The following is a 27,001-nucleotide window of genomic DNA, read 5'->3' as shown; positions in this document are numbered from 1 at the left end:
TGTACCACTTCTACCCAAGAGAAATGAGGTATTTCTCACATTCAGAGAGGGTTCCCAGACTTGCTCTTCACTCTTTTCTTAACCCATTACAGAATCAGACATTTATAGTGTATGGCTACTTTAATCAATTAATTGGCCATCAACCAATAAGTATTTTTTCATTTATTTATTTATGTTGAAGGACAATGAGGGTTAAGTGACTTGCCCAGAGTCACACAGCTAGTAAGTGTGAAGTGTCTGAGCCCAGATTTGAACTCAGGTCCTCCTGAATCCAGGGCTGGTGCTTTATCCACTGCACCACCTAGCTGCCACCCCCCCAATAAGCGTGTATTAAATGATTGTGTACATGGCACTATGTTAGGCAATGGAGATAAAAAGACAAAAAGGAAAGAGTCCCTATCTTCAAGGGACTGGTGGAGACGATATGAACATGAGCATATACAAAATAAATATGAGGTAAGTTTTGAGGGGATGGCATTAACAGCTGGTAGAATCAAAAAGTTCTTAGGTAGGATGTGGCACATGACCTGACCTTTGAGGGAATCTGAGGATTCTAAGAGGAAGAGATGAGTAGAAAATGCATTTCAGACCTGATGGCGGGGGAGGGGCAGGGACTGGAGACAATCTCTCCCAAAGAACAAAAATTGAAGATGGAATGTTTTTATGAGGAGCACCAAGAAGCCCAGTCTGGCTGTACTACAGAATATGTGTTATGTGAGAAAATAATTATTAATGGTGGGTTTTGCAGGGATCCAAAGACATCCCCTCTTCACTCAGGAACTCTTGGCTGGTTTCTCAGAGCCAGCCTAAAGACAATAGAAATGCAAATCAAACTCAGTAGAAACAAGAGGAATCCCACCCACCTGAAAGACTTTTCCCCTCAGGAGGTCTGGCTTTTACTGGACTCTGACCTACTGCTTATTTTCATATGGGCCACCCTCAGGTCCTGTCAACCAATAGAATGGAATGATGCTAGCCAATTAGGTTTGAACAGTGTGTAAAGGCCCTGCCTCTCCTCTGGTCCAAAAGGGGCTTACCTTACACTCTCTTGGACTGGGATGCTGAAGGAGGCAGCCACATGTCTCCCCACCCCACCCCTCTCTTCTTTCTCTAGACCTAGGTAATGTAGGATCTCTGAACACTGGAGCCATTTACTCTTGCTCTTGCTCTTACTCTCTCTCCTCTCTCTCTCTCTCTCTCTCTCTCTCTCTCTCTCTCTCTCTCTCTCTCTCTCTCTCTCTCTCTCTCTGGTGATGGGGATTTTTGGCTTGTGTAAAATGCAGTTAACTCTTTACTAACATTTAATATTATTTAATAAATGCTTGCCACCAAAACTGGTGCAATAGCCTATAATTTATAAGTAGCAATATATTAGAAATCCCAGCTAAGGTCCCCAGTAGCTTAGAACAGAGACAGGTGTCCTCCCCATATTTAAAATGATACAGAAAGACTCAAGTGCAATAAATCTGGAAAGGCAAAATAGAGATAGGCTGTAAAAGACTTTACATATATATCAGAAAATTTTGCATTAATAATAATAGGAAACCATTGTATCTATCCATCTATTTCTATCTATAGACTATTTTTGAGCAGGAGACTAACATATGCTTTGGAAGAATTGTACTTTAGCAATTTTAATTTTGGGGGATCCTCGAGGCAGAGAGGTTATTAAGATGCTACTGCAATTGTGCATGTTAATGGAGATATAAGGATGAACTAGGTGTGTTGATGATATGAATGGAGAAAAGAGGATAAATATGAGTGATATAGATTTGGAATCAAAAAATGCCAACTTATTGGATATTTGAGGAAGAATGGAGAGTTTAGAATGACTCCAAATTTTCAAATCAAGGTGACTGAAAGGACAATGGTACCCTAGATGAAATTCAAAAATTTGTCCGAGGGTGAATTTGGGGGAAAGATAAAATGTTCCCTTTTGGATATGTTCAAGTCGAGATGCCTCACACATTCAAGTTTAAAATGTCCAACAGACAGTTGGTGATGCCGAACTGGAGAACATCTGAGATACTAGGACAAAATATATAAATCTGATAATCATCTACATAGAAATTAGAACTGAAGCTAGAGAAACTGTGAGGCAGTAGGAAGAAATGAGAAGAAAGCATAGGCAGAGCATTTGGGCATACTCATAGTTATGATTCTAAATATCTACAAAAGTACAGTCACAGAGATGAAAGAATGACTAGTCAGGGAAGAGAAGAAATGAGAGAGAACAATGTCATGAAAACAAAACATAAGATAGTATATCCAAGAGGATATGGTATTTAAAGGTCCCAAGTACTTCAGAGAAGCCAAAAAGGATTTGGGTTAAGGAAATGCTCTTGGATCTGGCATTTAAGAAATCATCAGTAACTGTGAAGGAACAAATTTCAGTTGATTAAATAAGTTAGAAGACAAACCTCAAGATGTTGAGAAGTGAAAAGAGAAATGGGAACAGAGTAAACAAATTTTTCTAGGTGTTTGTGAAAGAAAGGAATTATACCCATGATTTCATTAAAACATAGCATTTCCAGATGAAGAAACTCCCTCTATCAGCACAGGTCAACAGCTTCTTGGCAGCTTAACAGTTTGAGAAAGTTGCCTACAGCACTGACAACTTAAGTGATTTGCCCAGGATCACACAGCCCATATGTCTTAGAGACAGGACTTGAACCCAAGTTTCCCTGGCTCTCAGACAAGCTATCAATTATTCCATACTCTCACAAAAAGAAAGAAAAAAGATAATAGTTTGAGGGGATGATAGGTACAAATAAATTATTTATTTTAATATAAGGAAGAGGAGACCTGAATTGTTTGTAGGTAGCAAGGGATGAGCCATGAGGTAAGTAGAGGTTGAAGATTAGAGCAAGAGCAGATAATTGCAAGGGTAGTGTGCTTGGGAAGAAAGGAAGGTAGAAGGATTGGCCTTATCTGGGAGGAGGACTATCTTTTCATTACAGAAAGGAATAAAAGACAATACGAGAGATGATGTCAAGAGATTTTTTAGCTGTGGAGTAAAAGAGAAAAGGGAATACAATAGGAATAGCCTCTATTTCCTCAAGAAAGTGTGAGTTAAGGTCTTTTAGTAGGGTAGGAGGTGTGGGATACTTAAGGACAGGAGGTTTTTCCAAAGTGTGGAAATCTCAGCCCATAAATAATGCATGTAAGCAAGTTACAGGAACACAGTTTAGCTACCTAGTACACATCAACAGTACTCAATCCAGAAGTCTGGTTTTTACATTTCTAATCTGCTTTTCCCCCCAAGCTATACAGTTCATTTCTATCCCTATTCAAATGTGATACATAACAAATTTGTGAAATAGGTGGTTTGTCTTTCCAGTCCATTTCTCTCTCAAATCACTTTTCCTTTTCTTTTTCACCCTAAGAACCCAGACCCTCTTTTCTATTAAAAAACAAAACAAAGCAAAAACCTGTATTTCTTAAACAATACTCTTTCTTTAGGCCCAATTACCTGGATTAAGTTTCATTAGCAATTGTTCTTAACTCTCTAGCATTTCTCAATTTTCTATTTTCCCCTATAGTTTCTCAAATAATTGCTTAATGTCTTTTTTTTTCTTTTTTGCAGGGCAATGGGGGTTAAGTGACTTGCCCAGGGTCACACAGCTAGTAAGTGTCAAGTGTCTGAGGCCGGATTTGAACTCAGGTACTCCTGAATCCAGGGCCAGTGCTTTATCCACTGTGCCACCTAGCCACCCACTTAATGTCTTTTAAATAATGTCTGCCTCATCCCTTTGGGATTGCTATTAACTCACCATTCAATTCCAGCCATTACTACTGGTTTATGCTTTTCTCTCTATTGACCTACTGCCTATTAAGCACAGTAGGTAAAGTGCTGAGCCTGGAGTCAGAAAACCAGGCTTTGAATACTGCCTTGGTCACTTGCTAGGTGACTCTCAGCAAGTCATTTAAACTTTGTCTATCTCAGTTACCTCACCTATAAAATGAGGATGATAGTAGGACTTGCCTCTCATAGTTGTTGTGAGGATCAAATGAGATCATGCTTATAAAGTGCTTCTCCAACATTAAAAGTTAGTTTCATTTCCATTGAGATGCCTAAATAGTTTTGTGTCTATACTTCAAGGGAGTTACAATTACCACACACATAATAACATAGGAAAAGGTATATTTTGTCCAAAAATATATAGAGTTGAATGATTATCACCTGTTCAATATTTCTCCTAGTTAAACTTGAGCTTTAGGCTCTAAAAATAGGACATAATCAAGTTCCAAGCATGTTAAGCATAGGTGAAAAACACTGGAAGTAACATTGTCGCATTAAATGAGGTATTTGCTATGAAAACTATTTCTTGGCTTCTCAAAGGTCTCTAACTGTAAAGAAGTGAAGCAGATAATTAATGATCATCCTGGATAGTATAAGGCTGGACCCTATGCAATAAAACTATACCATCTAGCTGTGTGAAAATGGGAATGTCCTCCTTTGTTTTCTTTAAATTAGTCCTTGCCTTAGGTCCTGAGAAGAGTCTGGCTTCTTAAAAGTAACATTTAGGTACCTAGGTGACATAGTGGATAGAGTGCTAGGTCTGGAGTCAGGAGGATTTGAGTTCAAATCCAGCCTCAGACACTTACTAAGTATGGGATCTTGGATAAGTGTCAACCTCTGCATTCCTATTTTTCAGCTGTAAAATGGAGATGAGAAATAGCAACTACCTCTCAGGGTTATAAGGATCAAATGAGAGAATATTTGTAGAAGCCTCAGTGTAGCATCTGGTTTGTAGTAGGTGCTATATAAATGTTTAGTCCCTTCCCTTATTTAAAAATACTTGACATAATGTCATGATATATTTTCTTTTACTACATTAAATTGTGATTCCCAATTTATACTTGGGGGGGTAGTTAGTAGTTCAAAGATGTTGGACTTCAGAAGACTGAAAGACCTCAGAGAGCTGTCAGCCCATAAGAGCAGATGCTGCCTCCAGTACTCGAGGGCAAATAATCAATTAGATTCTAAGAAGGGAGAAAAAGGTTAAGAAATTTCAAACAAATAGATGTTCTTTCAAGAGCCTCTTTAGGCAGAGACAAGTCCAGTTCAATGAGTTATTAATGAAGTAGCATTCTGGGTTGAGATAGAGAGTCATGGCCAGGAGGGCATGAGAATCTGAGAGTCTGAACAGTATCTAAGCCCTGAGCTGTCCATGATTTTTTTTTTATTTTGTACTTGATATTGGGGCTAGAATACATGAATTCTTTAAGCTCTTTGATATCAACAGGGAGTGAACAACTCTTCTATGAAATAAAGCATGGATCCTTAACTACTAGGATCCATGAAATAGATTATGAATTTTAAAATATCATTCAGGACATTACTCCATAGACTTCACTAGACCACCAAAAGGGCCCACGACACCAAAAAGGTGAAGATAGTTTAATGAGTATTTTTGGACAAACACACAGAACCCACATCACCATCAATGGGCTTAAAATAACCCTGGCAAAGACTTTGAGTTTTAAAATTGCAATTTAAATAATTTGGTCATCATGTCAAAGTCCTTCTAGTTTGGTATGATCTACTAGCTCTTCAATTCCACTAGTACAGACTGCAAGTATCTTGATGGATGTAGTACCTACTTCTATGCCATGATCTGGCATCAGGGAGAATCATATATATATATAATTTGCATTTATGAAAATGGAACTAAAGTCCTATTTCAATGAGGATAGGTTGCTAGTCGAAAAGTACTTTGTGTTATCTACCCTTACCACCCAACCCATGTACCACCATTCACACCTTCACACTGGTTCCATTGAATTTTCTAGCTAATAAATAGAGTGAACAACTTTCTAAGGCAGCCTGGTAAAGCTGCTCTATGCCCTTTCTTTTCTTTTCTCAAAGGACAAGTCTTCCAGCCCTAGGAGTAGTATAAAAATGTATGAAAGAGGGTCTGTAAACACAGCTCATCCTTTCCTTCCCCCCATCTTAATACTACTAGTCACAAAGAGCCACAGGTAAGCTACTCTCTTGTGGTTATCTTTCTTTTTCTTCTATCTGTGAGTGATTTATTTTATTATAGAGCTTCCTAAGAGCTGAGAGCATCTCTTCTGTGTATTCAGTAAGACAGAGAGACCTGCTTTTTAAAGTTAATGGAGGGGGCAGCTAGGTGGCACTGTGGATAAAGCACTGGCCCTAGATTCAAGACCACCTAAGTTCAAATCCGGCCTCAGACACTTACTTACTAGGTGTGTGACCCTGGGCAAGTCACTTAACCCTCATTGCTCTGCAAAAAAAACCAAAACCAAACAAACAAAAAAACACAACAAAACAACAACAAAAAAAAACAATAAAATTAATGGAAAGCAAGAAGGCATTGTATTATTATTATTATTATTAAAATGAGAATGAAATTTCACAAAATTGGATTTTTATTCTTAAAAACACTACATGGGGGAAGGGAATGGTGAAATATACATAGGCATATTAGCAGCATCTTGACCAAGAAGCCCTCATATGCTTTTTTTTTTTTTTTTTTTTTTTTTTTAGTGAGGCAACTGGGGTTAAGTGACTTGCCCAGGGTCACACAGCTATCAAGTGTTAAGTGTCTGAGGCCGGATTTAAACTCAGGTACTCCTGACTCCAGGGCCGGTGCTCCATCCACTGTGCCACTTAGCTACCCCTCCCTCATGTGCTTTTGACTTTCTCCCCATAAATTAAAGACAGTACATAACACAGTGACTTCAGCTTAGCTCTAGTGGGGAGTTATTGGACAAGGTGAGAATTCCAGACTTTCATTCCATCTCTGAAAGGATGTCACTTTATAACTTTGAGGAAGCTCACTTCAGTGCCTCAGTTCGCTAGCAACTGTATGGAGAAAAAGATCATGAGACTTAGGATGGGAAACATTTAATCTTTCCCCAGATTTGTTGCATACGTGTTAATGGCATGGCAAAGCAGATTTTATTTTAGACTTAAAAAAAAAAAAGGTGGATGGGAGCTGCACAGGGTTCATATTCTCTTCACTTGAAGTTGAAGGTTAGCAACAGGAACTCAAAACTGTCATTCCACTAGAGAACAGGGAAGAAAGGCATTGTGAATCCCTTGTGCTGCATATTTTAGCTTATGCTAGGGAGAAGGCACTGAAGGCTCTATAGTTAGAATGAGCAAAAGGACTCAGATCCAATGCATGTCAAAATACAGTTAATTAAGGCTCTGTGCAAGCATCCAGCTACAAATTTTAGACAGTGCTGAAGACAATTTTTTTTAAAGTACATGGAAGGACAAATCTTGCTAGGTCTCATGAACATGTATTCTCTGGACTAAAATGGAATTTCATTTCAGGTATCAGTGACCTATTTAGCAAATGGTTTTGAATGATCTGTCTAGATTTTGAAGTGAATTATACCTTTGAGAAGAAAAAAAGTTCTGGTCTAAGAGACACAGAATGGGTCAGCAACTAACTAGAATACCCAGTTCCTCTTGAGTAAGGGTAGATTAAGAAATAAATAAGGATTTTGACTTAAAACACTCGAAAAAACTAACAGGAATTAGAGGAAGAAGAAAGTGGGATTGTACTTGCAACCCCTTCAGAAATTCTGACATAAAGAACATGAATATATTCAGAAGCAGATTTTCAACACACAAATCCCAGACACACACACATAGGTACAAATGGATTAGAGTATACAAGATACCTCCCAGTATCGTAAGATGACTTCCCATTTCTAAGTCTAGACTTCAAATATTTAAAAGTGATAGAGATGGGGGGCAACTAGGTGGCGCAGTGGATAAAGCACCGGCCCTGGATTCAGGAGGTCCTGAGTTCAAATCCGGTCTCAGACACTTGACACTTACTAGCTGTGTGACCTCGGGCAAGTCATTTAACCCTCATTGCCCTGCAAAATATCAAAAACAAACAAAAAAGTGATAGAGATGGGGAAAAGACCTATAATTGAATGGCTATTATAGGAAGGTGAAATAAGCATCTTCTCTACAACTTAGTTTTAAAGAGTTGACTAGAGCACTGAGAGGTTATAACTTGCACAACAAACTCAGTTTGTATCAGAGGAAAGATTTGACCACAGGTCATCCTAGCCTCAAGGATAGTCCTCTGTCCATTAGACCCTGCTGATGAAAGAAGAAAAAGAAAGAGGAGAGGAGAGGAGAGGGGAGGGGAGGGAAAAAACCAAAATGCTAGAATGAGCAACCATTAGTCCCAAAGTCCCTTTTTGTTCTAAAAATGAGAACCATGTGGAGGGGAACCCCTGACAAGTCCTTACTTTGCTGACATTTCCTGGCTAAATGGGGGCATAGGGAAGTATGGGCTATAGGAAGACCAAATGGGGAATAAGGTTAGGGAGGAGGACTAGAGAAGCTTTTGAAACCCCTTCCTCTAGCTCTTAGCTTTTACTATTCACTGTATTCTGAGCTCCATAGTTCATAATTTCTCAGGTAAGACAAAGACAGTTGGCTAGGGTTCTGTCAAAATCACGAATGCCTGAGTTAAAAGGGATCCCAGAGGTTATCCAGCCAGTCTCAGCCAGAACTGACCCAACCTACAATGTTTCAGTACCATCATTCTCCTCCATTTGAACAAGTGCATAACTTTCAAACATCTTCCACTGCCTAAATACCCCTGCTCCCCTATTTTGGGCCCTTTTACTTATTTTTTCCTCATGTGGCCATCAATTAGATAGTTCAATAACTCCCCTATTGTGACAGATGTCTTCACAAATTTATTCTCTCTGATCATTCAAATGGGAAAAGAAGTCCCAGAACTCGAATGCTCAAGTGTTTTTAACAGCCCATTTATACCCACCAGTAATTTGATAAGTTAGAGGGGAATGTGTAAACTTTTTATAAGAAGTGTTTTCTACTTGCTCCACAATTCTGTTATGGAATTATAGAACTTGAGGTGAAAGAGGATCCCTAGGTCATTTGTATCACCCCCTCATTTCAAAGATGAGGAAACTGAGGTCCATGGAAATTAGGTAACTTGTAATCGCCTAAGTAGTGTTAGAGGGAGCTTTTGAACTCAGATCCTCCTGCTCTAGACCCATTGCTCTTACTTTCACACTACATTTGCTCCTTATATGTTACTATTGTGTTCAATGCCATCGACCCCAAATGTTCCCGTTCCAGGTTCACCATTTACAAAATTCCTTTATCTAATCATAATTTTTATCATTTTATCTTCCTTATGCCTTATGACCCCTTAACGTTATCCTTCATTCTCAAAATGACCTCCATTACTTCTACCCAACACACACAACCTCAATTCTTTCCTAGGACATCTCCTCTGTATTTGCTATACTCTCCTCCTTTCCCTATCATGACCTCATTAATGAACCAACTTAATTGAACACTATCCTCTGCTTCTGAATCCCTTACATCCTTTTCCTGTTGCACATCATGACTTGCCAAACACCAACCCTGCATCACTCCCACCATCAACTTGCTTTACTCCTATTCACGTGCTGCCAATTGGTCCCAGAGGAAATCATGAAACCAGGATGACCAGATCCAATACAAATTTGTCTTACCTGTTCTCAAATGGACACTCACTGCAGAAAGGCAGTCATTCAATGCCTCTATAATTAATTTGCTATCACAATCACCACATCAGCTCTGCCAAGCTTTATCATTCATCTCTTCTTAAGCCTCCCACAGTACATCCTCCTCTCATCCACTCAGCTAAGGACTTTGCTTCATACTTTTTAAAAAAATCATTTACTCAGGATTCTCTCTTCTCCTCATTGCATCAGACATCTCCACTATCTCCTCCTTCACTGTAGTCTCAGATGAAGAGATGGTCATCTGTTTGCCAATGCCTATTCCTCTACTTGTCCCCTTGACCCTATTTCCTCTCATCTTTATGTAGAGAAATGGGAATGTATGTGAAAGAGAGTGTGGAGATAGAAATGAAAAGACTATATATGTAGGGTTAATATAAAAGAGAAGTTAAGGATGACACCACATACAGAGCCACCACACTAATCCAGGCCCTCATCAACCCTCACATTGATAATTACAATAGCCTTCTCTTTAGTCTCCCTGATTCAAGCTCCACTCAACCAATCTATTCCTCATATGGCTGTCAAAGCAATTTTCTAAAAGTTCATATCTCATCATATTGCCCATCTTCCTCCCTCTATTTCGGGGCTTCTTAAACTTTTTCCACTCATGACCCCTTTTTGACATAGAAATGTTTATAGGACCCAGATAATTGATATATAAAATGGATATACATAAACTTTTACTGTTGCCAATTTTTTTGCGACCTCCACATTCAGTAACATGACATTATATGGACTCGCAAACCACAGTTTAAGAAGCTAGGTTCTATTTGACATTTGGAGATCTTCTTATATTTCACTTCTTGTCATGTTCCAGCCATACCAGCCTACTCATTGTTTTGCACATATAAAGCTCCATCTCCCATATCCATGCCTTTTCATTAGATGTTTCCCATGCCAAAAATGTACTCTCCAACTCCAGCTTTTGCAATTCTTGATTTCCTTTAACAATCAACTTAATCCCCACTTCATGAAAATTGGCATCCCTCCCACAGCAGCTATTAGAATACCCCCTCCGCAAAATGACATTCATTTACTTACATTCTATGTCTACACATACGTATATACATAATCTACCTCCATTAGAATAATTTAATTAGTTTATTAGATCCAGTTATCTAATTATATGAAAATATTTAATTAGATCTAACTAAAACCTCCCTCAAAGGAGAGATCCATTTCACTTTCCTAGTTGTGTCTCTGGTGTTTGGTGAACAGTAAGTACTTAATAAATGCTTGTTTATTAACTGATTTACATAAAAATCATGAAAATGAACTGTATATTTTGATGTGTTTTCTTGGGCATTTCAAATAAGATTTTTATACCTTTTCCTTCATACTCAGTAAGTGGTATTTTGCCAAGAGGAAGAACACGGAGATACGGTTCATGTGACTGCTGCTTACCTACTGAGAGGGTAGAAAGTCTGAAAGTTAAGTGTTGAAATAGTAATAACTACTCTATCTATTTGGAAACTTAGAAATTTTTTTGTGCTCTTGGGACTAATAGCATTGCACTTTCAAAAACATAAGTAAAATTCAAATGGCTAGAATTTTTGATTTGCCAGAAAAGAAACAGATCTATCCTGAGAGGTGACTGAATTCAGATTCGCAAATTATTTCTTCCACCAAAGTATATGTTCCCCTTGTGCCTGGTTAGTATTCACTGATTTCACTTGGAGTAAGACATCTATTGCCAGGAAAGTCACTTGCCTAGGCTCAGTCAAGACCCAATCAAATTAACACATTAGATCCAACTTTAGTAAAGCATAGAGACTCCCAGGTTCTACCCTTGCATAATGCTTTAACAGAGAATTATGATCCAGGGGTTCCTAAAAGAGTCTCATAGCTCCATAACAGCCCTCCATCTGGGCTAAGCAATCTTTGCAAGGCCCACCAGCCTCTCTATCATAAATGACATTTGGAATGCTTTTAATTTTCAAAAAGTGGACAAAGAAAAATAGTGTCCCACAACGCCTGAAAAATTTAGTTAATGACTTACCGTGATCCAAATGAGCCCAAACTGTGGAATTAGTCAAATCCACCCTGCAGCAGCTCACTGTAACATTGGTGGGGGGATGGGGAGGAAGACCAGTGTTAAGGAGAGACAGAGGTGGCAGCAGGATTCAACCCAGAAACTTGGGATCTCGTAATAATTGGCACAATAGGATTGAGTTATGTTTAAATTCTAACCCTACATCTTCTGAATGAATTCAAAGTCCTGTTTTTCAAATAAACAAAAAACAAGTGCTCTGTGTTCTAGATTGTAACAATCAGCTCCATGTAATCAGTCATTATATTTGAGAAAAGAAGAGATGCACAATCAATGTTGTGATCAATTTCTATAAGTCCCACCTGATATCTTTGTCCCACTCATATTCTTAGTTTGTAGATGTCAAAAATCAATGCTTTGTGCTGGAATTAGCCATTGTTTCTTCAATTCTCCTCTTTATGGGTAGACTGAGTAAATGTTCCCTGTAGGGAGCTAGCGTAGGATCAGGGAAAGAATGATGGCTTTGAAGTCAGAAAAACTGAGATCAGATCCCAGCTTACTATCCATGTGATGTTATGCAAGTCACTTCACCATTCTCAGCCTCAGTTTCCTTATCTATAAGATGAGGAGGATTGACTAGACCATCTCCAAGTTCCCTTCTAGCCGTAACTATATGATCCTATAATAATTTCCTGAAAACTGCCTGATAATTCAAGGTGGAATGAGAGGGGTTAGATGGAAAGTATAAAGTCCACGTGGACTTAAGCTCAGCAAGATCAAGAAATTGCCTACAAGAGTCACATGAAATAGTTTCTAAAAATAAAGACTAGTTTGAGGTCAAGGTTTTGTCAACCTACGAGCAAGAGAATAACTCCTTTAGGCACTGGTCTGGTGTTGGGTTTAAAACCGTGTATTTTAACAGTTAAGCTTCCATTAACCACCTTTTGACTTTGAAATAACCAAAACACCTGTACTCACTAATGGAAAATATTACCTATATATCACAAAAGAAACCAAGTACCTGTCCAAGAGCAAACTTTTTTTTTTTACAATAATTTAATGTAAATGTACTTCAAGATAATAGAAAGGTCAAAAATAAGTGGTTTGTAGGCTTTAGCTACAAAGGGAGAGTCCAGAAAAAGCTACAATTTCCCCAATGAATCTTGTGGGTCATGGGTCTCTGATGTGGACTTATGCTATTCAGTAAGGTTTTTAAAAAGTAGATCAAGGTATTTCATTTAGGTATTAAAGCATTAGGGCAGCTAGGTGGCACAGTGAATACAGTGCCAGGCCTGGAGTCAGGAAGAGTCATCTTCCTAAGTTTAAATCTGACCTCAGACACTTACTTTCTGTTTGACCCTGGGCAAGTCATTTTTTTTTTTTTTTGGTGAGGCAATTGGGGTTAAGTGACTTGCCCAAAGTCACACAGCTAGTAAGTGTTAAGTGTCTGAGGTCAGATTTTAACTCAGGCCCTCCTGAATCCAGGGCTGGTGCTCTATCCACTGTGCCACCTAGCTGCCCCTGGGCAAGTAATTTAACACAGTTTGCTTCAGTTTCCTCATCTCTAAAATGAGCTGGAGAAGGAAATGACAAAGCACTCTAGCATTTCTGCCAAGAAAACCCCAAATGGGATCATAAAGTCAGATATGACTGAAATGACTTAACAATTTAAGCATTTCTTATGCCTTATTTTTTTATCAGTAGATTGAATGGGGTTTATACTACAAAATGGGACCTTTAGTACATTGGATTCAAATGGTTTCCAAAGAACTATTTGTACTTTGTTGTGGCATTGATCTCAGGACTGTCATGGCCTTTGCCTCATAAAGACCTTTGATGGGATATACAATGACTTTTCCAAGCACTTTACTTTGTCAGTGACTCAGGGATGATGTGATTATTAGGACTTCCAGTATACCTAGTCATGAAGAAACCTCCATAAGATTATATATTTAGAAGCTAGAAGAAAGAAGGATTTATTTTATCATTTTAAGGCAGGGCCTTCCTAGTTTTTTGCTTCACGTTTTATTGTTATACACATTTTGGATACTAAAGAATTTCATTTTTATCTTTAAAGAACAGAGGTTCTTAACCTAGCATCTTTGAATTTTTTTAATATTTTGATAACTATTTCAAAATAATTTATTTCTTTTATAATCCCATGTAGTTAATTGAAGACATTTAAAAACATTATTCTGTGAAGAGATGGGCTGGTTTCACTACAATACTAAGGGAGTCCATGATATAAAAAAAAAAAAGTAAAAATTTCCTCCCTGCTCTAGAACATAGTCTACCCATCACCAAATTGCCCTTAGATTACAATGAAATGAGGTACCTGTCCTCCCTTTTACCCAACTAACACATTTGTCTCCTAAGATATTACAGCATTTCTTGTCAGCTCTCAGAAAAGGTGACTGCATTTTGCGGAGAGGGGGGTGGGGTATTCCCTTCCCATAAATATATAAGAAAAAGCTTAAACAAAATAATGAAGAGTGAAATGAACAAAACTAAAAGAACATTGTATGCAGTAACAACAATATTATTTTAAGAATTATCTTTGAGGGACTAAGTCATTTTGACTATTATAACTATCCAAATTAACTATAAAGGACATATGAAGGAAGACTATCTGTATCCAGAGAAAGAACTGATAAATAGATGTATAGAATTATTTTACATATGTGTGTATATATGTGTGTATATATGTATACACACACATCTATTTTGTGTAATGGTAGCCATCTCTAAAATAGGGTGAGGGAGGAGGGAAGAAAAAAGGGAAAAAAAAAATTTCCATGATAATTTTATTGTATATTTGAAAGGAATAGCAAGTTATACATAGTAGATTTGCAGTTTCATGTGCAATCATGTTTTTTATTATACTTCATTATGGAAATGCTTGTTTTATTCCATAAACTAAAAATAAAATGAATTTTTTTAAAAAATCAACTCTTAAAGAAGGGGTTGGAAAATATGAAATAATGAATGCCAGCACTAAATTAAAGTGATTTGCTCCTCCTCTAGTACATTGTTTGTGGAATCACATTGTGTCTCTGCTTCTGTCTCAATTCAAAAGGTTGAGAAAAGCTATGAAAGTTAATATAAACAAAATTCATTTGTGCTTTGAGGAAATTTTGAATGAAAGATACAAAGTCTATTCTGACTCCCAAATACAAATAGTCTCCCTTGATACATAGTGCTTTACTCATAGTTGGCTTTGGGAAAACATTGTTTGGATGCCCCATCCTTACATCAAATCCAGTATACCCCAATTAAAATTCAACCTCTCTCAAATTATCCCCCCCATTTTTCTGTCCATCAATGTTTCCACCAGTTTCTCAGTTTTCCAGGGCCCCCTCATAAACTATATTAACTAATACATTGGTCCCTAAGGGTTCTTCAAAAAGTTTCTTAGTTATTTCCATTGTTTTCCATTCCCTCCTTGGTACAGGCCCTTGTCTTCTAAATCATTTTATAGTTTCTTTGTTGATCTCCCTGCCTTCAGGTCCTCCTAAGTCTAATCAATCCTGCACATAGAAACCACACAAATCATCCTTAAACATGACTTTTTTAGGGGCAGCTAGGTGGCGCAGTGGATAGAGCACCTGCCCTGGATTCAGGAGTACCTGAGTTCAAATCCGGCCTCAGACCCTTAACACTTACTAGCTGTGTGACCCTGGGCAAGTCACTTAACCCCAACTGCCTCACTAAAAAAACAAAACAACAACAACAACAACAAAATGACTTTTTTATTGTCACTCCTTTGTTCAAAACCTCTAAATGGTTCATTCTACCAAAACCCATCAAATTTGAATTCTACTGCCTGACTTTCAAACCCTTCCTTTGTCTTCATCTACTCTCTTCAATATTATTTCCCATTACTCCCCCATCCCCACCCTGTATAAATGCCTGCTCTTAATTAGGCTCATCTCTTCACTGACTTACAAACATAAAATATTGGCTTTTTGTAATATCTCATATCTCCTTTTTCCACTTAGTCAAATCCTATCTATCCTTCAAGAACCAATCAAGCATTCTCTGACTACTGCAAATCTCACTGGATTCTATAAAATCTATGCAATTTTGCATAAACTTTAAAATGATCTTGTTTTATTCATAATGGCTTCACGTGTGTTGATAGTCTTTCTGAGCTTTACCTAAAGTTATCAACTATGGTTCTATACTTGACTATAAGCTCCTTGAAAGAAGGAATGATCTCTTATACTTCTCTTTTCCCCATGGTTCTTAACACATTGCAAAGCACATTGTATTGATATTCACTAAATACCTTGATTATTACAAGCATATACATTAAAATGAGCAAGAGAATCCAATAAGATTTTCAATGTAATTATCCCTCTTTCCAAAATTGACTAGCATTCTTCTTTTCTCCCTTTGTTGGTTTTTATTTCTCCACAGTGCAGGTAAACTAAATATGGAAACATGAAATAAATAATCCAGTACTCCTGGAATTATCTTAAGAATATATGGATTGCAAAATGATGCAGATAAACTATCATACAGAGAGAAATATTTCAGTCTTGTCTCATTCAGTCCCATTGACAACTATAGATCATATCATGGCCTCTCTTTGGTCAGTTTCTTAACCTCTTTTCTTTCCCTACATTCTCTGTTCTTCTACATTGAAAAATATCTTGGAAAAAAAATCAGTCAATGAGTTAACATGCTCTCTTTTCAACATGAATTTACATAAATATATATCACCAGGGCCTGAGAAGAATAAAAATCAAAACAATAGAAGAACACATGATGGGTATTAAGTAGGTTGAAGCAACCACCAGTGACATTTCCAAGGGGAATAATGTACATTATCAAGGGCATGTAAAAATCAGAAAGGCAACTGCATGGTTCAGTGGATAGAGTGCCAGGCCTGAAGTCAGGAAGACTTATCTTCCCGAGTACAAATCTGGCTTCAGACACATAATAGTTGTGTGACCTTGGACAAGTCACTTAAATGTATTTGTCTCAGTTTTCACATCTGTAAAATGAACTGGAGAAGGAGATGGCAAACTACTCCAGTATCTTTATCAAGAAAACTCCAAATGGGGTCACAAGAACAAAATAAAAACAAAAAAACAGAAAACGAGTTATTCCAGCTATGTAGAAAGGAATGAAAGACAAACTAAGTGGTAAAATGGTATCTTTCCTATATTAAAATAGTAAGTTCAAGGCTTTTAAGTTAGCAAGCTTGGTAGTTCCTTTATGAAGAATTTATGTTTATTACACAGTATAAGAGAAGAAGCATGGAGAGATTGTAATCTTCATCAGGGGTAGTAGCACACACATCAGTGTAAGCAAAGAACAACAAAGTTAACAACAAAAGTTAAAAAAAAAATACATGTGTATAATCAATCGACAAGTAGTTATTTACTACTTCCCCATCAGGGGAAGCAGCACATACATATAAAAATAAATACAAAAAAGTCTTTTTCTCTTTTGGGGTATATCTTTGTATTATAAATCTAACAGTGGTATTGCTGGACCAAAGGGTACAGTCCAAGACAATCTCAAAGGACTATCGATGAAACCTACTATCCACCTCCAAAGAAACAACTGATATTGATGGAACACAGGCTGAAGCACACTATTTTGACTTTCCTTCATTTAAAAAAGTTTATTCAAGTTTTCTTACACAAAATGGCTAATATGTTAATGTTTTACATAATCATACATATATAACCTATATCTGTTTGCTTTCCATCTCAGGGAGGGGGAAGGGGAAAGAGGGAAGAAGGGATAAAAATTGGAACCCCAAACTATAAATAAAAATGTTCATTACTTTAAAAAATAAATATGATACAATTTCAGGAATGTTGGTGGGTAAGCTTCTGAAGACTTCATGTAGGAAGGTAGCAATTGAGCTACTCTCTAATGAAAGTAAGGGATCCTAAGACTGTATATGTGTTTTTGCCTATCACACATTTATATGCTTGTACAAAACTGTTATTTAACGATAATAACTAGGAGAGTTTTCAAAGCACTTTACAAGTATTATCTCATTTGATCTTCACAACAACTCTGGAAAGTGGCTATTTTTACTATCCCCATTTAAGAAATGAAGAAACTAAGGCAGACAATGACAATCTGGTTGAGGAAATCTCTTCAGCTGATGCATATTGGTAACCATTATATAATTTATAGTCTTAGAGAATTAGATAGCACACTTAGACTAAGTGACTTGCCCAGGGTCACTCAGGGAGTGTCTTTAATTCAAATTTTCCTGTCTTTTAGGGTAACTATCAATTAAATCACACAGCCTCTTATATGTGTATAGACCACATAAGAGACTACATTTTACCAAATGGAATATATTAATAGATATATGCCTATATAACACATATACAAACATGTGTTAGATCCCTTCTTTCTCAGAATTCCTTTAAAAATAGAGATTTGCATTTGATGATAAATGTCCAGTGAAAGAGCAAGTGTCTAGGATATCATCAGGTTATCAGCTCTGAAAAAAAAAAGTAGGGAAAAAATCAGTGAAAATTTGGATAGATTCTTTTCTGGTAAACATGAAGATGAATTGATAAATAATTTATTACTTTGTTTCCTTTCCTATTGTTTATGTGAAAATAGTCTTATATTTCTGTAACTTCTTTTCATCTGCCCAAATTGAAAGCTAGACTATATGACTCCTCAAAGATACAATCTGCAAGGCATTATGCAAAAGGATAAAAAAAAAAAGACCAGTCTCAGAAGTGAGAGTGGGGGAATAGAGGAGAAACCCAGGAAAACTATGGCTCCAGCTCAAAAAGGCCACCAAATTAAACATCACTATACAACTCTGAGGAAAAACAAGCATTTGAATGTCTTGCTATGCTTTGTGTCAATTACATGAAAACTAGTCTCCCCCCTACCATTACTTTATTCACCAGGAAAAAAAGTATAAAAGCATTATAAATTAAAATATAATGAAATTAGATCTCATGGTTTTGTATTTTATTTCATTTTCAAGTATCGGTTCAATTATCCTTTTTATACAAATGGCTCCCATACATATCTGCTAAAAACCTGTCTCCATGGGGGCGGCTAGGTGGCGCAGTGGATAAAGCACCGGCCCTGGATTCAGGAATACCCGAGTTCAAATCCGGCCTCAGACACTTGACACTTACTAGCTGTGTGACCCCGGGCAAGTCACTTAACCCCCATTGCCCCGCAAAAAAAAGGAAAAAAAAAAAAAACCTGTCTCCTACTACCAACTGCTTATTATGCATATCTACTTGGATATCCTTTAGATATCTCAAACCCAAAACGTATAAAATGGAATTCATTAATTTCCCCAAAACCCATACCTCTGCCAAACTCCTTTCTTTCTATAGAGAGCACAATTTTGTTTCTAGTCAGTCTGGTTCACAATGTTGGAGTCATCCAAAATTCTTCTTCTCCCTAACCAATCAGTTGCCAGGTTGTATCAGTTCTATCTCTATATTTCTCACGTTTATACCTCTTTTTCACACTTAAGGTCCTGAACTATACTAAAGGCTATTTATCACCCATCATGTAGACTCTTGCAAGGTCCTACTCATTGTTCTTCCTACCTCCATTCTCAATGTAGATTTGACCTCAATCATCTTACTACTCAAAAATCTTCATAAATAATACTAAGGCCTTATAAAGTTATTAGTTAAAGGCAAAAGCAGGTAAAGATCAATCAAAACAGAAAGTCCACAAAAATGAAGCATTAACATACTTACAAACAAAATTTTTTACCCAACGTGAAGATCAGAAGGTTGACAGGTTCAGCAGTCCTGCCACGGTCACCAAACTGTGATGTTTAAAATCTAAATTGTGGTCGCCTTAAATTAGAAGCTTCAGCACCAATCTTTGGGCATTAAACATTTATTAAAACATACAGATATTCCCATGGAGTTCAGAAAGTTAAGAAAAAAGCCTATCTAGCCTAGAGTTCCAGCCTGGTCTGGTTCTTCCTCAAGTCCTCTGCCACAAGCCTACTTCAATTACAAACTCTCTCCAGCAAACTGATTGTGGAAGCTTTTTATAGGTCTGGAACAGAGGTGGTCCTTACACACTGCTTCAAGCTGATTGGTTGGCATCATCCAAATCCATTGGTTCTGAAGGTGTTCTCAAGGTGTGATTACAATCCAGTTAACTTGAAGTAGGCTAATCAGCAGTTAATCACTCTCACTTGATTCAATCAGTCTAGATTAATCTCCAGGTGGGTCTTTGAGTATCTGCTAAATCTCATTATTTCATCATACTGCTCAAGCACCACCTTCTTCGTGTTTACCTCTGCTGCTAGTGCCTTCCATAACAACACCCCCCAACCCCCTCAAAAAAGAATATTTTTTGTTGTTGTTGTTGTTTAGTCAGTCATGTCCAACTCTTCTTGATCTTATGGACCATAACACACCAGGCTCCTCTGTCTTCTACTATCTCTCAAAGTCTGTCCAAGTTCATATTAGTTGTTTCCGTGACACTAGCTTTCCATCTCTTCCTCTGCCATCCCCTTTTTGTCTGGCCTTCAATCTTTCTTAACATCAGAATGTTTTCCAATGAATCCTGTCTTCTCATTTATGTATGCTACTCTCCCAATATAATATAAGCTTCTTGAGGGATGGGCCTGGTCCATTTTTTTGTCTTTGTACCCCCTGTGCCTGATGCATAGTAGGAGCCCCAGTGACTGGCATATAGTAGGAGCTTAATACTTTTTGATTGATTGAATGATTTTTTTTTTAGTGAGGCATTTGGGGTTAAGTGACTTGCCCAGGGTCACACAGCTAGTAAGTGTTAAGTGTCTGAGGCCGGATTTGAACTCAGGTACTCCTGACTTCAGGGCCAGTGCTCTATCCACTACGCCACCTAGCTGCCCCATTGAATGATTGATTGATTGATCTAGTCAGGCAAATTGGGTCCACAGTTTGTAATGATAAAGCAAGCATGGTCCTCACAAACAGGTTTGGTAAACATTAATCCAAGGGCAAAGGGTCAAATATCCCTATTCTCTCTTAGAACTGCTCACTGGGGAGGTGTGGTGCAGATTCCACAACAGTATGAATGTGGCAGCTCAAGGTGGGCAGGAGACCAGGAAAAGCTGCTTCCTTCTGGGGCTTTTTTCATATTTCCTATGTCTGAACTTTATAGACCCTTGCTTCATCTGTAAGGGAAGCCTTCATATGACTCTTCCCCTCTGACCAAATCAGAGAGATGCTAGGAATATGTCACAAAAGGTATGAGCCAAAATAAGAAGACAGCCACTCTTCTTGGCTCCTGCTGTCCCAATCTACAATGGTACCTGCTGGCTAGCATCAACAGATTCATCAAGGACAATCAATATAATACAAATTAGTGCCTTTCGACCAGGAACAGACATTTACTTGCACGAACATGGCAGAGGCGTTGCATATCTCTGGGCACCACTGAGTTCCTCTGTTGAACATCCCAAGTTAATCTATACCATCCACTGAGCCAGAAGATGAAGGCTGCCAGCCTGTGCCTTCAGGGGGTTGTGTTTCCAGACTGTCATCTGAATTGTCAGAGGGAAAATAGTCAAAAGAGCCAATTGGCATTTTCTTAATACATTAAACTACCAGGGAAAATATTAATTTTAAATTTTATAAACATCTCCAGGATCCATCTATCAAAGTGGAACAGGGGGAATGGTTAGCTCAGAGCAAGAGGGCAATGAGTTTATACCAGCACCACTGATTGAATCTGTGGTTTGGGAATGATTAATCTGGGCAATACATTTGCAGATTGGAGTGAAATAAGTGATTTGTGACTGGGGGGGAATGGAGCACCATCAATAATATAATTCCCCATAGTCATCTGAAAAATACAAGTTAAAATGCCGGCAAGAACTCCTCTCAAACTTATTTATTAAAAGACACATACTCCAATAAGAATTCACTCCTGGAGGCCAGCCCACTGCTCTATTGCAAGATAAAGCTCTTAATAAAATTTGCAGAGGAGTGGGGAGAGAAGACCAGGGATTGTAAAGGCCCCCTCTGCAAGGGAAGGTAGAAATGAAGACTTAAGCTTCTTTCAGATAATGAGATAACACACATTTCCTTGTTCCCCCCAGACCACAAGCCTGCAATTTCCAAGTGCAGCAAAACTCTCCCTTGGTTATTAATGAACTAAAGCAGCTCTGACAACAGGATAAAATGGGAAGAAGGAAAATGATAAGCCAGAAGACATGTTAATTAATGTTATGTCTTCCTCAGGATATATTGCTTTTCTGCATCAGCATTGTAAATAATTGAGTAACCTCTTGAGGCAGTCTTCAGAGACTGTTTTTAACAACAAAGGTGTTTAAAACAATTAGAATGAACAGCTATAGTCGGTGAAATGCTATGAATGTGGACTTTGAAGCCACAAATTAATAGTGCTTCAGTTACCTAAGCATAGTTGAAGCAAAGTGGATTTCTCTGAGCCATACACAGAGAAAAAGAAAAATCATTACTACCTAGCAGGATGTCTTAGTGCAGCCTTATTTAAGGACAAATAGATAATAACTCCAGAAGGCAGATAATAGCTCAACTTCTGCATAGCACTTTAAGGTTCACAAAATACTTTCCTCACAGACACCCTGTGACATCAGTAGAATAGGTATCATTATCCCCATTTTAGGAAGGAAGATGACTTTTCAAGGTCCTTCTGTCCCTAGGATCCTCTGATTATCTTACCCAAAGACCAAGTTGATAATAGGTATCGGTTTAGAGACAAAGGGAGAGTCCAATGAAGAAAGAGTGAGATTTCTTCTAAAGTAGCTCCCCTCCAAGAAAAGACAGCTAAAGAGTCAAGTTTTATGTATCCTCACAAAAAGCAATGGGAACTCAGGCAACCTGATCGTGTCTAAATTTTCTCTTGCCCATGGAGTTAGAGGGGCCGCATCCACAAAAATGGCTGGTGTCCAACCTGGGAAGAAAATGGTCAGAGTATTCTCTGGTAATCAGAGAAGTCAATAATACTGTCACTATCAAGGGCCCACTCTCCTTGTTTATTCCTCTTTAAGCAAATAAACTGGTCATAGCCTGTTTTATAGCCCCTTAGGATGAAGAAGTTTGTGGGTGTCAGCAAAGCAAAGACATTTACAGTAATAGATGCACTGTGTCTGCCTGCCTGACAATCAACCTCACCTCTGGAAAAGGGGACAGGGAAGCAAATAGGTCAGGAGAAGGTGACAGTACTGAATTGGAGGAAGGCTTATTCTTTCTGGAATATATAAGATGATCCATTCCCCAAAATACACACCACCTTTCTGGTTGGGATGTGACAGCAAAGGAATTATGCAAGTCCAACTTTGTGCAACCAACTAGGTTTGGGAGTTTAGGCTATCCTGGCTCAGTAGAAAGAGAAATTGGGAGGGAGATAGAAAAAGAAAGAGGAGGTGGAGGAGGGAGAAGAGAGGAGGAGAGAAAGAAGTGAATAGGAGAGTGAAGGAGGGAGGGAGGGGAGAGAGAGACAGAGACAGAGAGAGAAAGACAGAGAGAGAGAGACAAAAGTTGTATATGAAATTTTCCCTTCTCTCCCCATCCTTTTAGCTGCTTGACTGAAAAGCTTGTGAACAACAGAGCCTAAGATGGCCTAACATAGCTTAGGGGCCTATCTGCATCTTTGACTATGGCAGCAGCTGTTTTGTCAGCAGGAGAAATAATGACCCTGAGGTCAGGACACCAAAATGAGCTTGGGAACCAAAAACTGCTTCTGCCCTCCCTTGAGGCCCCAGGCAAGTGATTTAGGCAGCCTGGGTATCTCAGTTTCTTCATGTAGAAATGGGAATCAAGGGTTGGGATGAGTATTAATCAATGTTTTTGAAGTTTTTCAAGATCCACTTCTTAAAGGGCATGTACTACTACTTTCCTCAGCACCACCAAGACTACATCTCATTCAGCTTCAACTAAGTCATGCTGTGTTAATGACCTATTTGCTTACAGGAAGATAGGAAACTGAAGTATCAAATCTATTTTTCCCTCAATTATCCCAGGCAGATTTGTGTCAATTAGGTTTCACAAAGAAACCAACAACCAAGTTGAATCAAAGGATATGATTGTGATAAATATGGATTCCTACTCGTTTACAATAATCATTTGAGAAATAAATACAAGAAAATTGTAATGGGTGGATGAGCTACATAGCTAAGATAAATCTTTTATTGAGGACTATCACCTACTTCTAAACCTCCTTTGTGTCATGGAACCCTTTGTCAAGGCTGGTGAAGCCTATGCACTCCTAAGGATAATGTTTTTAAATGGACAAAATACATAAGGTTACCAAAAAAACCCAATTATATTAAGATGCAATTACTTAAAATATTAATAAAATGAGTTATTGAAGCCAAGGTTAAGTATCCAAGTACTATTAAGTAATTTATGTCCAAAAGCTATGATGCCAAATAGCATAAAGTCATATTTTGTGATCATACCATCTAGATTTTCCAACTGGACAATGGATGGCTAGTTTGGCCAGTATTTTATCCAATATTTTAACATAGAAGTCTATTTTTCTTTTTAATATACCATGGTTTGGGGACGTCAGTGTGTGTGTGTGTGTGTGTGTGTGTGTGTGTGTGTGTGTGTGTGTGTGTGTCTAGATCTGTGACATCCTTGGTATAGGAAAAATGCATATCGATGTAATTGCTAGTTTTAGGGAATTTCCTAGGGCCATGAAGGGGTTAACCTATATGCCTTTACTACACAGCTAGTATACCAGAAAAGACCAAATCCAGATCTTCCTGACTCCACAGTCAGCCTTCTATCCACTGCTGTCCCTTTTAAAATTTCTTAGGCAAGCTAAGCATTGTACATACACAGACACACACACATCCCTTAGACCCTGACCTCTAGTAGCTTATTTCACGATTTCATGAAAGAACTCTGACAATTCAAAGAACTAGCTCTAAATTTCATGGATCATGAGATATAGAGCTAGAAGGATGTCTTCCTTCCTACTGTCTCCATGGATAAGGTTGAGGTGAGGGAAACCAAAGGACATGAGGTTCAGAGTAAACCCTTAGTCCTAGTCCAGGTGGTTGGTGGGTGGTGGGTGGTGGTGGTGGTTAGTCCTTTGTTCTCAAAACAGACCATGACATTGGGAGGTGATGTCATGACTTGAAGAGAATTGGATTTAAGTGAGGCAGGGCTGTGCAAGGTCATCAAGCTCACTCTCTCCTCCAGAGACATCTCCCAGATGTTTAAGGAAATTGGGGTTAAGTGACTTGCCCAATGTCACTCAGCTAGTAAGTGTCTGAGGTGAGATTTGAACTCGGGTCCTCCTGATTCCAGGGCCAGTGTTCTATCTACTGCATCACCAAGCTGCTCAGTCCAGTTATCAGTTAGAGAAACAAGGAATCCCTTCTTTTGGCTTCAAGCTCTCAGCCCTTGCTCTCTACAACCCTCTCTATAACCCCTCAGACAAATCTTGGAAGGTAGATGGAAGCTTCAATGAAGTGAGAACCAATCCAAGACAAAACTTCCTAAACCTAGGGCTTTCTGACTCGGGGCCAGAGATCAGGCATGTCTAGGAGAATTCACTAGGGATGGTTCTGTCCCCAGCCCTGGAAGAACCTTAGAGGAAGTATACATGTAAAGAAAGCAGATTTATTTAGTAAATTCCAGGAAAATCTCTGCTACAGTAAAGAATCACAGGATCAGGTAAGTCATCCTCATTGGAGAATGGTACCACCTATTTGGTAACTTGGCCAAAACAGAGTCAGAGTGGTCCTTCTTTTCCCAATGCTTAGTCAGGGTGTTAATAGAAATGTTGAGTCAGCCATACTGGGGGCTGGGGTGGTTCCCAGTCTGAAGGGGGGAAGTTAATTAATGTAGGAAAGTGATAAGGAGGCACCAAGCTTATGTCCCCAAATGCCAATTAGGTGACCCTAAGTAAGACATGCTTAGTATCTCAAAGTAAGTGTGCCAAAGGAATTTTAAAAGTCATTTGGTCCAGCCTCTTCATTTTATAGATTAGGTACTTAAGCACACCCCCCACACACAAAAAAAAGAAAGCTTAAGTGACTTTTATATGGTCACACAGATAATATATAAACAGAAAAATTAATTCTCATACCCAGATACTTTGATTTCAATTCTAATGCTCTTTCTGCTATTGTTCATCAAGCCAACCTAGACATTGAGTTATCTATAAATTTGAGTGATGTTGATAGATATTTCAGCTAAAAAGTAGGGTATTAAGGGAAATAAATAGAGTCATCATTCAAATTGGTAATAAACCAAATCCTGGTTTCCTTCCTTCCCACTCCCTCCCCCATTAGTTTTGATTATATAGATCTGGCCTAAGAATAGATTTGCCAATAACCACCCACCATCTCATCAAGGATTTTCTATTTGTCTAGAGGGAGGGAGGAATATTCCATTCCTCTTTTTACGGTGGAAAATGTCCTATTTGGGGATGGAAAAGGGAATAGAAAAATAAAAGAGCTCCTTGGGGTGGTGACTATTTTGCTTTTCTTTGAATCTCTAGTACTTAGCACAGTGCCTGGTGCTTAATAAATGCTTGTTGAGTGAATGAATCCAGCCATGAGTCTAAAATTTAAAGAGGCAGAGGTTAGTATGACAAGTTAGACCAAAAATGCCACTCTGAATTTGAGTACTCTGGAAATGAAAAGCAAGTCTCCTTTCAGGATTGATTTAAGACACTTGAAACTTTAACATCTAACTATAAATTCCAACCAGGAAAGAAAGACAACACTGGAAGCATTGAAATTTGAGGGAAGGATTGAAAGTGTGTGGGTGTGTGTGTATGTATGTGTTTATACATACATACATGATGTGGATACATGCCTACATATATAATATGGATGATAGATATAGTGAAGAAGTGAGTTAATAGGTATTTATTAAGTATTTATTATGTGCCAGAGCAAGGTGGCACAGTGGATAGACCACTGGCCCTGAAGTTGGGAGGACCCGAGTTCAAATCTCACCTCAGACACTTACTAGCTGTGTGATCTTGGGCGAGTCACTTACTCCCAGTTGCCTTAAACATCTGGGGCCATCTCCAGTTGGGGGTGGGGAAGAGAGAGGGAGAGGGAGAGGGAGATCTCACCCCTGGACCCAGATATCTATGGAGGAGAGAGTAAGGTTGGTGACATTGCACAGCCCTCCCTTATTTCAATTAAATGCAAGTCATGACATCACCCTAATGTCATGGTCCTCTTCAGGAATGAAGGACAAACAATTATGTGCCAGGCACTGTGCTTTTTATGAATGAAAAGAACTGTGAACACAGACTCACTTAGGAAATAAGAGTACAGGACTAAGCTATTAGACTAGAGTCATTTTGCCATTGGTATTTAATAAAAGGCAGAAGACTGGGTTACCAGGCTTCAGCTCTGTAGTCAATACTGTGAAATTGTCTCATCAGAATTAGCAAGACATGAACACCGCCCATACACTCATTAAAAAGGACTTTTAAAAAGCCTGCCTATTGGTGAAATTTTCCTCTCTAAAATTAAGA

The sequence above is a fragment of the Dromiciops gliroides genome, chromosome 1, assembly GCF_019393635.1.
Source record: "Dromiciops gliroides isolate mDroGli1 chromosome 1, mDroGli1.pri, whole genome shotgun sequence".
Taxonomy (NCBI): Eukaryota; Metazoa; Chordata; class Mammalia; order Microbiotheria; family Microbiotheriidae; genus Dromiciops; species Dromiciops gliroides.
Note: the sequence above shows the minus strand (reverse complement) of the source record.